Raw genomic sequence first — 11,927 nt, forward strand, 5'->3', positions numbered from 1 at the left:
GATGCCTACAAAATTTCTAAAAATCTTTCTAAGTTAAAATTAGACGAGCTTTTCCGTGAATTAGAATTACATGAACAAACTAATCTGGAGCCGAGAAAGGTATAGCTTTATTGCGGGTTCCTCCAAAGAAAAGAAAAGCAAGCTCGAATTTGAAGAAGATTCGACCAAGACTCAAACGAAGAACACCGTGAACTTGGTAAGAAAAATGTTCACCAAGAGAAAAGGAGCTTCAAAAAAATGAAAAGATCAGTTCTCCCTCGTAACAAAGGAACGTGACTTGCTTGGCTGCAATAAAGACACTACAAGAACGAATGCCCAAAACTGAAGTTCGACAAACCAAAGCCAACCAAAAGAAGGCACTCAAAGCAACGTGGGACGACTCCTCGGACGAATCGGAGGAAGAAGAGCAGAAACATCGAGCCACCTCGCACGAAGCTGAAACAGAAGACGAGCCGGAAGATGAAGACGGGTCTGAACCCGAAACAAGCCACGAGTCCGTACTCGTTTCCGAAGGCCCGAATGAGGTATATTTTAATTTAAACAAAATTTTTTTTAGAATTATTTCCTGTTTAAATAGTAAATTAATTAAAATAGAAAATGAAAACAAATCACTTCTTGAGGAAAATCAAAACCTCAAGGAACAAATCAAAAATAAAAATCCAACTCAAGATCTAACACTTGAGGAGGAGAATTTATCATTAAAAAAATAATATTAACAATTTAAAAGAAATGCTAGAAAAATTTACAACAAGATCAAAAAATCTTGACTTAATCCTGAACAATCAAAAAGCATGTTATAATAAAACCAGACTCGGATACAAGTCGAAATCAAATAAAACTTTTAAATCATTAATAACTCAATACAAATCAACTAATCAAGCTTGGGTTTTAAAAGCGTGTCTGACCACGCAAATAGGACTTAATCAATATTATATACCTAAAGAAAAAATACATTATATAAAATCGAATAAACCAAACTAAAATCCAAAATACAAACCTAAATCAAATTCAAAATCTAAACACTTTAAAAATCAACAAAATTATCACCAAGTTAATTATAACTATAAAAGGAATCGACACAAACCTAAAACCAAAATTTAAATTAATGGCCAATAATTCAGGGGGAGGCTCCAGAATAGTTGGCACCTCCAAAACTAACTTACCCGACAGGGTAACCTAAAACAAACTAACCCGGCAGGGTAATTAGGATTAGAGACCAAGTTTAACTTGAATCATGGTACTGGTGAAGTTTTTGGTTGATAGTGTTGATACAGTCTGACTTGGCTGTTATTTTGATGTTGACACTGATTTAAGTTTATATCAGATGTTAATTGAACTCAGATTGATTACTGATCAAGGTTGATCATGTGGAAGGAAAAAGTCCAAGTTGGAAACTTGGCACGCGAAGTCGGAGAGGGCTCGGTAGCTCGTTCTCCGGACTAGGTCGGAGAGGGCTCGGTAGCTCGTCCTCCGGACCAGGTCAGAGAGGGCTCGGTAGCTCGTTCTATGGACCGGACGAAGTCGGAGAGGGCTCGGTAGCTCGTTCTCCGGACTAGGTCAGAGAGGGTTCGGTAGCTCATTCTCTGGACCAGACGAAGTCGGAGAGAGCTCGGCAGCTCGTTCTCCGGACTAGGTCAGAGAGGGCTCGGCAGCTCGTTCTCTGGACCGGATTAGGTCAGAGAGGGCTCGGTAGCTCGTTCTTAGACCAATCCTAGTATCACATAGGCGTTGGATCGGTCAACGGATCGATCAGATTGGTTGGTGATCGGTCCGCAGACCGATCTAGTGAGACTAAATTTTACGATCGATTTGGTGACCGTCGAGAAACACTCGATGCACATCGAGTGTAATCGATCGCTCAGACCGATCGGGAAACACTCGAGCACTGCGAGTGCAATCGATCGATGCGTAGATCGATCGGAGAAAATGTCGCAAAAGAAAAGGCGTTGGATCGGTCTGGACCGATCCACATCAATCGATCGGTCCGCCACGACCGATCGAGACCGACTCGAGCCGTCGGTGTTATCCGATCGGTCCAGGTCTGTGATCGGTGCTTGACCGATCCACGCTAAGTTCATTGTGCATGCGCTTTCTACGATATTTTCGATTCGCACTTCTTTTGCCCATCTCTGCTTAACCTTCTGTGAGTCTTTTGGAATCTGAGTTGCGGTACCATACGGTTAGTTTCAAATTAAGCCTCATCAAAGGAATGAGACAAAGGATCTTTCCACTGCTTTCTCTGCGTCAAATGCATTTGAAGCAGCAACGGCTACAGGTTGCGATTGGCTGTGTTTCTGGCAGTGATCAGGCGGCGATTGGCTTAACTCCTGGTGATTGGTTCGAGCTCAGAGGCACCAGTGAAGACCGTGGTTCTATTGGTGTGAGCTCAGAGAATCAGAAGAGGAAGAGAAGCGATTGGCGACGCCGTAGCTTGCAGCAGGGATTCGGTGCAGGTTGGCAGCGATCCGGTGCAGGCTGATCGAATGCAGAGACATAAGAAGCAGTGTATGCTGGAAAGAAGAAGTGAACGAGAAGCAAGTAAAAAACTTTGTGTTTCGGTTGAGAGCTTGCTGTGTTCTTGGACTCTGTCTTCATCATCTTCGTGGCTGTGAGCTTACTTCGATTTTCTTTGAGCCACTGTGATCTGTAAGTCTTGTGTGCTTCATTTTAAATCTGTTCGAAGACTTTGTGGAGAGGTTTCTCCACAGAGAAGGAGAGCTTCATTAGCCGAAGTCATCCGGGGTGTGATCTACCGAAGATCAAGGGCTCGTCCACCTTACGGACACGCCGAGGAGTAGGGGCAAGTTATCCCCGAACCTCGTATATCTTGTGTTAGTGGTGCTTGGTTCTTTTCTCGTATAATTTCTTTTTGTTTGCTTATTTTCCACTGCGCTAACAAACTCGCTTAGAATTTTTGTGAAAAGATTAAGATTTTGGTGGAGGCTATTCACTCCCCCCTCTCTAGGCATCCAAAGGATCCCAACAAGTGGTATCAGAGCCTGGTGCTCTTCATCTGGACTAACATCCGAAGGAGCAAGAAGATGGCCATGAAGGAAGGATTCACACCACCGAAGGACGAAGAAGATAAGGAACTCGATTCATCAAGGTGGTCTACCGAACAAACTCGTAAAGGGCAAGCCGATGCCGAGGCGGTAGTCACCTTACAATGTGGGATTGCCAAGGACCAACTCGTCAAGGTAGGTCCATTCTCGAGTGCAAAAGATTTATGGAACAAGCTTATCGAGCTCCAAGAAGGAACTCGAGATTCTCGGATAGCCAAGAGGGACCTATTCTTGAATCAACTACAAAATCTCACCATGAAGGAAAACGAAACAGTAAGTGAACTACATGGGAGGTTCAAGGAAATCATCAATGGTCTACATTCCGTAGATGAATGCGTGGAGAATCGCGATCTAGTAAGGTACGCTCTTAAATCCTTTCCAAGGAATGCCTTGTGGTCATCTATGGTAGATGCCTACAAGGTTTCCAAGGATCTTTCCATTGTTAAATTAGACGAATTCTTTTGTGAAATGGAACTTCATGAACTTGCTAACAAAGGTCAAAGAGAGAAAGGTATTGCCTTAGTTGCAGGACCAAAGAACAAGGATGGAAGAAGAAAGAGGGAAAAGAAGAAGGAGAAAGAGATTTCTTCATCTACATCCTCCTCCGAGTCTGATGATGAAGGCGGATCATCATCAAGCGAGATGGCCAACTTCGTGAGGAGAATTATGAGAAGAAGCCGAAGATACAAAGGAAAAGGTAAACCTAATGATCAAAATATCGATAAGACTAATGTTACATGTTATGAGTGTAGCAAGAAAGGCCACTACCGGAGTGAGTGTCCAAAACTCAAGAAGGAGGAACGGGCCAAAAAGAAGGAGGAAAGAGCCAAGAAGAAGAAAGCTTTCAAGGCCACTTGGGATGAATCTTCCTCAAGCTCATCGGAGGAGGAAGAGAAGAAGGAGAAGAGTACTCGGCAATTGACACTCATGGCAAGGGAGGAATCCGATTCCGGGAGTGATGGGGACGCAAGCACTTCAGCCGCGGCTTCATCATCTTCGGATGATGAAGAGGTAACCTCTTCTCACTTAGAAAAATGCTATAAGACTATTACACATTTGTCTACCTTGCTTAAAAAATCAAAAACAGAAAATAAATCATTAAAAGAAGAAGTAGAAAACTTGAGGGCCCTTAGGGAAGATGAGGTTGATGACCTACATCTAGAGGTCCTTGAGGATGAGAACAAGGCCTTGAAGGGTGAGGTTGAGAAACTCAAGAAAATGCTTGAAAAATTCTCAACTAGCTCTAAGACCCTAGACATGATTCTAAATGCCCAATGGGCGGTCTACAACAAGGCTGGATTAGGATACCAACCTAAGGAGTCTAGCTTTATTTCTTTAGTGTCAAGAACCCAATTTCATAGATCGCATGTTTCTAGGGTTCATGAGACTAGGAAGAAGGTAACAAAGGCATGGATGCCTAAGTCTTTCATTGTAGATGCATTAGGTCCCAAGATTTGGGTACCTAAAACATCTATCTTTCGTGTCTTGTAGGCATTGGTAAAGGGGGAGCGTCTATCAACTTGGTTTGTTGATAGTGGATGCTCCAATGACCGGGGACAAGTCACTATTTTCTACCATTCAAAACAAAAATAGAGGTAATGTGTCATTTGGTAACAATGGTAGTCTTAAGGTTATAGGAGTTGGAGACATTCATATATCCCAAGGCCTCCAAATCAAGAATGTCCTTCTAGTCAAGGGGATGACTTTTAATCTCCTAAGTGTCAGTCAATTGTGTGATACGGGTTACACAATTGAGTTTCATTCAAGTCAATGTCTGGTCAAACACATTGACACACTTGACACGGTACTAGTAGGCACAAGAGTAGATAACATTTATCAAGTTTCTTTTAAAAGTGATACTAATGCCTCTGCTAAGTGTTTCATGTCAAAAGAAGAAGAATCATGGCTTTGGCATAGGAGGTTGGCTCATGTGAACATGAAGAATATTAGAAAGCTGGCCAACAAAGGATTAGTGCGAGGCTTACCAAGCATCAAGTACCAAAAGACAAAACTATGTTATGCATGTCAAAAGGGTAAGCAAACAAAAGCAACTCATAAAGGTAAAAGCGCTGTAAGTACCTCTACTGTTTTAGATTTACTGCATATGGACTTGTTTGATTGTAGTAGTGTCATTTCTTTGAATGGTAGTAGATATTGCTTAGTGATTATTGATGATTTTACTAGATATACATGGACTTTCTTTTTGAAAAATAAGGATCAAACCATAGATATCTTTATTTCTTTTTGTAGAAGAACTGAAAATGAAAAATCAACAACAATTAAAACAATTAGAAGTGATCATGGTGGAGAATTTCAAAACCATAGATTTTTAGAGTTTTGTCAAGAAAAAGGATATAGGCATGAGTTCTCTACTCCAAGGACCCCACAGCAAAATAGGGTTGGGGAGAAAGAACCTTGCAAGAGGCTGCACGAAGCATGCTCAATGAGTACTCACTACCGAGCTACTTGTGGGCTGAAGCTGTGAATACAGCTTGCTATGTGCAAAACCGAGTCCTGATACATAGGTTTTTAGGAAAAACTCCTCATGAACTTTGGTTTGGGAAACCCCCTACAATTAAACATCTTAGGGTGTTTGGTTGTAAGGTGTTTATCTTGAACACCAAGGATCATCTTGGAAAGTTCACGGCTAAGGCTGATGAAGGGATACTGGTCGGGTACTCTCTCTTCAGCAAAGCCTATCGAGTCTACAACAATAGGACTAAATTGATTGAAGAGTCCTCAGATGTAGCATTTGAAGAAATCCCTAAATCGAATGATCAATCAAGGGATGTAGGAGAAATTCAACTTGAACTTAGAAATCTAAGTTTGAATGATCAAAATGAAGAAAGAGTCGAGGTTGACTCTGATGACGATGAGCAAAGGCAACAAAGGGCTCAGGCTGATCATTTGCCTGATACTGAGTCTCTGCCTGTGCCTAGTGAGACCATTCATGAGGCACCGCCAACACCAAGGCAATCTAGGATAGCCTCTAGTCATCCCCAAGATCAGATTGTGGGAGACATCCAACAAGGGGTTAGGACTAGATCATTCTTTAGAAATGAGTCTAATGAGGTCGCCTTGATCTCAGAAATTGAACCAAAAATAGTTGATGAGGCATTGCACGATCCTGACTGGATCATAGCTATGCAAGATGAGTTAGGTCAATTTGAAAGGAGCCAAGTGTGGGACTTAGTTCCTAGACCTAAGAAGACCACCATCATTGGAACTAAATGGGTCTTCAAAAATAAGTTAAACCAAAAGGGAGAAGTCGTAAGAAACAATGCGAGACTTGTAGCCAAGGGCTATAGTCAAGTCGAAGGCCTCGATTATGATGAGACTTATGCTCCCGTGGCACGATTAGAGTCCATTCGTTTAATGCTAGCTTTTGCTGCACATAGAGGTTTCAAGCTCTATCAAATGGACGTTAAATCGGTCTTCTTAAACGGATTCATCAAAGAAGAGGTCTATGTTGAACAACCACCAGGGTTTGTGAATACCGAAGCTCCAAACCACGTGTACAAGCTCAAGAAAGCTCTTTATGGGCTTAAACAAGCACCTCGAGCTTGGTACGAAAGGTTGTCAACTTACCTACTAGAAAAGGGTTTTGTGAGAGGTCAAATAGATCCAACACTATTTCTGCGTAGAGATGGTGAAAACATTTTTGTAGCCCAAGTGTATGTCGATGACATAATTTGTGGCTCAAATAACAAGGGCTATTTGAATGAATTTATTTCTCACATGGAAAGTGAGTTTGAGATGAGTCTAGTAGGAGAATTGACATTCTTCTTTGGACTTGAAATCAAACAAACTCGAGATGGAATTTATGTCCATCAGACAAATACACTCAAGAGATGCTCAAAAAATTCAAAATGAGTGACTCTAAGGAAGTATCTACTCCAATGGTGACAAACACTCGTCTTGACAATGATGAGAGTGGGAAACCAGTTGATCTAACGCAATATAGAAGCATGATCGGTAGTCTTCTATGTCTCACAGCTAGTCGACCGGACATACTTTTTGCTGTGGGCATGTGCGCTAGATATCAAGTTTGTGCCAAGGAATCTCATTTAACTGCAGTTAAGAGAATTCTAAGATATCTCAAGGGCACAATTAAAGTAGGACTGTGGTACCCTCGTACGGAGTCTTTTGATTTGATAGGCTATACCGATTCCGATTATACTGGATGCAAATTGGATCGGAAAAGTACTAGTGGGGGTTGCCAATTTTTAGGTTCATCGTTGATTAGTTGGTCAAGTCGGAAGCAACATTGTGTTGCTCTCTCCACGACCGAGGCTGAATACATTGCCATGGGAGAGAGTGTATCACAATTGTTGTGGATGATTCACACTCTAGAAGATTATGGACTTTCATATAAAGGAGTGCAAGTGTTGTGTGACAACATTAGCACAATAAACCTAACGAAAAATCCAGTCCATCATTCAAGGACCAAACACATTGAAGTGCGTCATCACTTCATTAGAGATCACGTAGCTAGGGGAGACATTGCACTCACATATGTTGAGTCAAAGTCAAACTTAGCCGACATTTTCACCAAACCCCTTCCGGAAAATGAATTTAGTCATTTAAGGAGAGAATTGGGGATGTGTTTGGCTCAATAGGCCATTAGGATTTCATCATGATCAATAAGGACAACTAAAACTACAAGAGAAATTGGGAAATTAATTTGGGCAACTTGGGGACATCTCACACAAACTATGAGGTTTAACAAATTATTTTTGTTTGCTAAATATGGGGTGAGATGCTAGGATCAACCAAATTATTCAAAATGTATCATGCATCCCTTGAATAATTAGGTTGAAGAGACATAAATTGAGTATGGGGAAGGCCATTACATAATTAATGTGTATTTGGCTCCTAGATCTTACTCATATATTCCAACCAAGGAATCTTGGTTGGACCTGTGTGTAGAAATCATCTAACCTTGTTCATGTGTTGATTGATACCCTTGATTTATACCTTCCTGATTTTGATTGAAAATAGGACAAGTTGGTAAGAAATTTTGACATATTTTGACAAACTTGTAACTACTCATAGCAAGGATATATTTTGAACCAATAGCCTGAGTCAGATTTATTACCTTGGTTTCAGCAAACAAACAAAACAAACTTCTCTGGTTTTGAAACTTTGAGATTCAACACATTTGTTATGAAGTGTCTGAAACTTTCGAGCCCTAAATAATTCCAAATCATTAGAGCTCATCATTAGGAAATATTCATTGGTATCACTGAATATAATCTGTGGGCTCTTCAGATCCTAGGTTCTGAACTTGGAAGTTGTTGAACCAAGTTTCAGAGCTTTCGATACGAATTTCAGAGACTGAAATCACTGATTATCAGACACTGATCGGTCCAGGGACCGATCAGGATGATATCTGATCGGTCTCTACGACCGATCAGGAGAGTTCCATTCGATATCTGATCGGTCTGCAGACCGATCGGGGTTCCGGCACGTATACTAGTGATCCACCTCTGATCGGTCCAGGGACCGATCAGGAAGCTCCCTGATCGGTCTCCATGACCGATCAGGACGTTCCCTGATCGATCAGGACGTTCCCTGATCGGTCAGGATTTCTCCTGATCGGACAGCCATCCGATCTTTTGATCTGTTCACCCCTTTTTAACTTCCCCCAATCCTTCGTCCTCTCATTTCACGCCGAAAACCCTAGCCGAACCACTCCTCAGTCCCGACTCTTCTCTCCATCTTCTCCGAAAGCCTCAAATGGCGCCCAGGTAACTTCCTTTCTTCCCGAAATCTGTTCATTTTTGGCATTTTAGTTTCTTTTCACAGTGTATCTCTGTGTGTTGTCTCGGTTCTCGACTCTGTGGCTCCCGTGGACTCCCATTTGCCCCGACCATGTACCATTTTTGACCTATTTAGGAATAAATTAGCCGGTGAGGGTACGTCTAAGTCATCTGCTGAGAAATCCAAGTCCCAGGCACTCTCCCGACCTCAACCTTCTTCTTCTTCGAGATTCCCGAACCGACAGTTTGAACAAGCGTTTCAACAGAGGACATTCAAGCTACTTCCATGTCGATCTGTGGATCGAAAGTACATGGATGAGTTTTGTCCCTCTGTATCCGAAACCCTGGCATATTACAAACTTGACTCGTTAGTCTACCTAGAAAGGGACATCAACTATGACCTAGTATCTGAATTCTACAACAATCTTCATCAGACCAGTGATGGTGCTTATAAAACCAGAGTCACTAAGAGAACTATCGATTTCTCCGTCGTAGAATTCTTTGGGTATCTAGGTTGCCGAATGTGTTTAGGAGATCCTTTTCCCATTTATCCTGATTTACCAGACCCATTACCTCCTCCACTTGATGTATCACCTGACACTATCTATGAGTATTTCTTTGGACACCCTAGACCGGATGGACTAGATGAGTTGGATGTCGAGTTTCCTACTTTTGCGGCTCTGAGACTATCTCCTCCTGACTATATTCTTTTTAAGATAGTCACAAACTGTCTTCTTCCAATCACATCCAAACCTCTAGCAGAGATCCGACCATACCACTGCCTGATGCTTTATGGTTTGCGTTGGCGTCTCGATTTTGATATCATGTCGAGCATCTATTCTTCGATCATCTCATATACTCGCCTAGCGACTCCACTATTTATATGCCTTATGGGCATATAATTACTGGTTTGAGACCCTTCCGATAGATGTGTCTAAGGGTAGGTTAGTGAAGATGGTCGACAGGATTGCGGACTTGGGAAGCGGGCATTTTCAAAGTCCGGTATCTTGGGACAGAATGGGACTGTTCGATGGAAGGATGGGAGAGGTCCAGGAGAGTTACCACGGGCACTTCCTCGACAGAGCTGCTCCTCCTCCTGCTGATGAGGCCGATCCTGATCTGCGCTGGTAGAGAGCCGCTGGCTGCTGAGCTCCATGGATTGCGTGTTCGGATCGACCAGCGTTACGATGGCTGCTTCTGGGCTGGATGACCAACTACCCACCTCCGCAGCATTTCTCGGGTCATCCACCTTCGAGCTCCAGCATGCCGCCTCAGGGTTACGTGCCTCCCGCAGATGATGATGATGTTCATCGTGTTGAGGACATTGATTGATACATTCTGTTTGTCACTTTGACTGTCTGTGTTTTGGATGCTATTTTGTTGGATATTTTTGTATGACCTGGATATTTGCTTATTTCATCTATTTATGCTGCTCATTTTCCTGTTTTTCTTTATGTGTCATTTCCTATTGGCTATTGATATGCTGTTCATATGCTTTGTCTTGACTGCCTCTTATTTCTTTATTACTGTCTCATAATACACTTAGAGGGAATTCTAGGTGCATTAAGAAAAAGACAGTATGGGTTAAGGGGGAGTCTTTTGAGTCTTATCACCCCATTCGCACCTTTTCGGTGTTTGACAAAGGGGGAGAGGATATCTAAGTTTAGAGATGTATGAAGGTTTGATTTTAGGGGAGAAGATAACGGGGAGGATCTTGATTCCCGTTATTGACTTCCTTACATCGTGGTGTATTCATCTTAGGGGGAGGATCTTGATTCCCCTAAAATTATGAAAATAAGAATATTTCTGATCTAAACTTAAATCGTGTTGTCAAACAACAAAAAGGGGGAGAGTGTTGATACAGAATTGTTTTGATGTTGACACCGATTTAAGTTTGTATCGATGTTAATTGAACTCGGATTGATTACTGATCAAGGTTGATCATGTGGAAGGAAAAAGTCCAAGTTGGAAACTTGGCACGGAGAGGGCTCGGTAGCTCGTTCACTGGACGGACGAAGTCGGAGAGGGCTCGTGGCTCGTTCTCGGGACTAGGTCGAGAGAGGGTTGGTGGCTCGTTCTCGGACTAGTCGGAGAGCTCGGCTCGTTCTCGGACTAGGTCGAGAGGGCTCGGCTCATTCTGGACCGAATTAGGTCGAGAGGGCTCGGTAGCTCGTTCTTGGACCAATCCTAGTATCACATAGGCGTTGGATCGGTCAGCGGCCGATCGATGATACTTGATGACCGTGATCGGTCACCGATCTAGTGAGACTAATTTTACGATCGGTGCGGTGACCGATCGAAACTACTCGAGTGTAATCGATCGGCAGCAGACCGATCAGGAAGCATGAGAGAAATCGATCGATGCGTGGGCCGATCGGGAGAGAAAAAGGCGTTGGATGGGTCTATGGACGATCCACATCAATCGATCGGCCGGCCGTCGGACGACTCTCAGAACCGTCGGTGTCGATCGGTCTCTGTGATCGGTCTGACCGATCCACGATTAAGTTCATTGTGCATGCACTTTCTCTGATATTTTCTGATTCGCACTTCTTTTTGCCCATCTCTGTTTAACCTTCTGCTGTGAGTCTTTTGGAGATACAGGTTGCAGGTACCATACCAGTGCTTAGTTTCAAATTAAGCCTCATCAAAGGAATGAGACAAAGGATCTTTCCACTGCTTTCTCTGCGTCAAATGCATTTGAAGCAGCAACGGCTACAGGTTGCGATTGGCTTAACTCCTGGTGATTGGTTCGAGCTCAGAGGCACCAGTGAAGACCGTGGTTCTATTGGTGTGAGCTCAGAGAATCAGAAGAGGAAGAGAAGCGATTGGCGACGCCGTAGCTTGCAGCAGGGATTCGGTGCAGGTTGGCAGCGATCCGGTGCAGGCTGATCGAATGCAGAGACATAAGAAGCAGTGTATGCTGGAAAGAAGAAGAGAACGTGAAGCAAGTGAAAAGCTGTGTGTGTTTCGGTTGAGAGCTTGCTGTGTTCTTGGACTCTGTCTTCATCATCTTCGTGGCTGTGAGCTTACTTCGATTTTCTTTGAGCCACTGTGATCTGTAAGTCTTGTGTGCTTCATTTTAAATCTGTTCGAAGACTTTGTG

This window comes from Zingiber officinale, chromosome 4B, assembly GCF_018446385.1.
Source record: "Zingiber officinale cultivar Zhangliang chromosome 4B, Zo_v1.1, whole genome shotgun sequence".
NCBI lineage: Eukaryota > Viridiplantae > Streptophyta > Magnoliopsida > Zingiberales > Zingiberaceae > Zingiber > Zingiber officinale.